This window comes from Sprattus sprattus, assembly GCF_963457725.1.
Source record: "Sprattus sprattus genome assembly, contig: scaffold_72, whole genome shotgun sequence".
Classification (NCBI taxonomy): Eukaryota; Metazoa; Chordata; class Actinopteri; order Clupeiformes; family Clupeidae; genus Sprattus; species Sprattus sprattus.
This window is the reverse complement of record NW_027666785.1, coordinates 128,378-132,204: the sequence shown is the minus strand read 5'-3', so window position 1 is coordinate 132,204 and position 3,827 is coordinate 128,378.

The window sequence follows — 3,827 nt, the reverse complement described above, 5'->3', positions numbered from 1 at the left end:
TAGAATTATTATTTGTGTAAAGGACACAAGAGATCAGTCATAGTATGTAGAGAGAGAGAGAAAGAGAGAGAGAGGGAGAGAGAGAGAGAGAGAGGGAGGTGTGGAAGGAGAATGGCATGAACAGTCACACAGGGGGAAAGAGCCCAACAGAGGAGAGAGGTGGACGGAGAGAGCGAGAGAGAGAGAGCGAGAGGGAGGTGTCATGAACAGTCAACACAGGGGGAAAGAGTAGCCCAACAGAGGAAAAAGGTGGACGTAGAAAGTGAGACAGGAAGCATACGTTAAGATTATTCAAATCTCCTCTGTGCAGTCTGTCCACATCCCTAGTGTTTAGGGCCATGTCTATCTCATGTTGTCAGTTTTTTTATGAAACCTTGGGGACTCCTCTTTTAATGAGCTATACAGTTCCTCCCTTTGTTTTACAGTTTACTTCTTTTCTTCAGCCATGGCGTTAGCAACATCATCACAGCAGTACAAATACAGGCTTCTATCACCTGACTTCTAAAAGAGGGAGGGAGGGTGTGGGCATAGGAAGACGAGCAGCAGATGAAAAGCAGGAGGTGAACAGCGGGGAGGATATAAAAGAAGCAAAAACAAAGCTAAACTAAAAAGACTACCAAATGCACTTAACAGATTGTGAAATATGAAAAAAAAGGGCCCTATCATATCCCTCCGTCCTCCTGCCTACCTGTAGGGCCACAGCCTGAGCCTGTCTGCACCTGTCAAGCCTCAGAGCAGCGAGCTGCAGGAGCCAAGGGGAGCGTGTGTGTGTGTGTGTGTGTGTGTGTGTGTGTGTGTGTGTGCGGGGAGCGCGGTGCCCGGCTTCACATCTCATTTGCGGCTGGCATGATAGCTCATGGCAGCTTGGTGGCAGCAGACCTCACACACCACCCACACAGACACCGACACACACACAAACCCACTTACACATAGACACACTCCCTGACAATAACCCACACACACACTCTCTCTTTCTTTCTTTCTCTCTCTCTCTCTCACACACACACACACACACACACAAACACACACACACACACACAATATTCCTCTTTCTCTCCCCCCCCCCCACACACACACACAAACATTCCTCTTTCTCCCCCCACCCCCAAACACACACACACACACACACACACACACACACACAAGCAGCCATATATGCTGCCAGTTGGAGGGTGTACTAGCCGGCGGGGTACCAGTCCGAGCGACTGCTCGCACATTGCCACCTGCCTTCCCTCAGGGCTCAGTTTCATCTTGCACTCTTTCTCTTCACTTCACATTTACCACAGTTGCTTTTGTTGTTGTTTCGGTATTGGTGCTGTTGCTGTTTGCTTTTGGTGATTGCATTAACCGTAATGAGTTGGCAACTGAGTTCTGATCTGATGTGACAATGACAAAATGAAAAATCTTAATTTTTTCTACCGGCTGGCATGTCATTAAAAAACAACAAATGCGAAACACCCAACAGCAACATAGAAACGTCCTCAGGGTCTATGCTCTTTCCCTTTGGCTGAGCGGTGAGTCCTCATCCAATTCAATCTATTTCAGTTTAAGCTAATGTCACTGAACCCAGTTTCATGCCACTCAATGGAACTTCATTTCCGCTGCTGAAATGAACTCAGACTTTTGCACTTGCATGCCGCTGCCAGTCAGCCACAGTCGAGGCTACACACACTCACACACACACACACACACACACACACACACACAGGCTACACTGCTGAATGTGGAGACGGAAGTGGTGCTGTACCAGTAACTGAGAGCTGTTAGAGACCCAGATGGCAGTTGACCCTGATCCAGGGTCTTGTCCAGGTTTGATGGACACTGGATCCATGCCGGAATCAGCCCTGATGCATTTCTAAGAGTCAGCTCTGTTCTGGAGATGGCTGGGTTTTGGTGATATCGGGGGTATAGGTGTCAGGACTGAAACTTCAGGGAACTGTGTCAAAGACCTCTTTCATGCTGGCAAATGAAGCTAGACTGGTGCATTAAAGTAATATGTTTATTCTCTCTTGGATATATTGCATTTAAAGCAGTCCCAATCTTTTCACTTCAAAGTTGATTTATTTATTTATCGAAAAAAGACTTAAAGTTCAGGTCAAGTATGTATTTAGCACTTGGTGTGCTGCCTACACAGAACCAATAACTGTAGTGGTCTTAGTGCCACCAACTCTGCTAGTTAAGTAACAGGGATATGGCTGGACTAAAAAACAACAACAGATGTTCAGGCCAGTGTCACATCCTCAGTACATGGGATTACAAGCACCATCAAATAACTGGTTTGTCAATCACATGATATACAACAGGTTGGTAAGGTGAAGTCAAAAAGAGGAGATATTGGGCAGGACTGAGGATACACTTGTCTATCTCACCTACGATTGTACCTGCCATCCTGCACATAGTCAATGCCTCTCTCAGTATTGGGAAACTTCCCTTCATCACTCCTTTGCTTAAGAAAGCTTCACTTAGCCCATCTGATATGAAGAATTATTGACCCTTTTTGCCAAAGATTTCTGAAAAGGTTGTCTTCAAGCAAGTTTCTGATTTCATTTTCATCTGTAACCAATGGGAACAGAGGATCTCATCTATGTTATGCAGATGATGCTCACAAAATATTGACATCCAACTTGGATCATTTTCATTGACCGCAACTAAAACTTCACAAATCTTGGGTGGTCTGACTGAGGACCAACTTAATTTCTCTAAGCATGCAACTTGAGGTCTTGTCGGTTCACACTCTTTAATATTCAGAAGAACAGACCCCATCTCACACAATATGCTACACAACTTCTTTTGCAAGCCCTAGTTATTTCCAAACAAGACTATTGCAATGAAATGTAACCGGCCCTTTCCTCATGTGGGGTGAGACTGTTGCAGATGTAGAAGCAAAAGTAATCATAGTTTTGGGTTATTGTTGTTGTTTTAGCAATAATGTATGTTTTTACTTTAATATGATTAATATTTTTCTACGTATTTTGTTGCATTATGCTTATTTCCTCATTTTGTCACAGTTGTCTTTACCCTATTTCTATCTAATGTTTTCTAAGTCACTTTGGACAAAAGTATGTGCTAAATACTTTAACTGTAACTATGTGACGTGTATCATATGTTCTGTGCAACATAATGAAGAGTTTGTATCTAATAATACTACGATCCTTGATATACAATTGAAATAAAAGAGAAAACGGTTTTTAATGTTGAAATCCTGTATTCAATTTCTGCAAGCTTCCACCAGCAGAGGGCGATATATCACTTTCAATCACGCCCTCAGCTTCTTTGCCTTGTATTAAAAAAAGCCATGAGGAAGGGGAAAAAGAGAGGGGGAATTGTAGCACTTTATCTACTTAGAAGGGGGAAACATTTGTTATGTGTGCGGCCTCCGAGACTTCATTTTTAATATGCGGACGGTGGGGCGACGGAAACAGAGGCGGCAGATGGGTCATTATGTGAGTCAGCGTGGCGGGGAGAATGACTCCACACGAGAGTGGGGCTGACACGCCATTACTCAAAACAAAACACAAGCAGGCCGCCGAAATCCCACCGCCGGCCCTCGCAGGGATAACCCCGGCGCTTTTCATCAGACACGCTGCGCCAAGCTAGCTCCCACAAGCGTGTTTCAACATAGAAATCAGAACACCTTTAGTCCGTTAACTTGTAGGCTAGTGTGACACGCATAATTCTCACCTTGTCCCGCCGCCCAACACGGTAATGCACAAGCAAAGGTCAGTCTCGGTCTCTTCTACACCACACAGGTTGATTTGCATTGCCTTGGAGCCCGAGTGGAGGTCCTGTGGCCACAAGACCATTAATAACAGTCCTCCAAATAACCC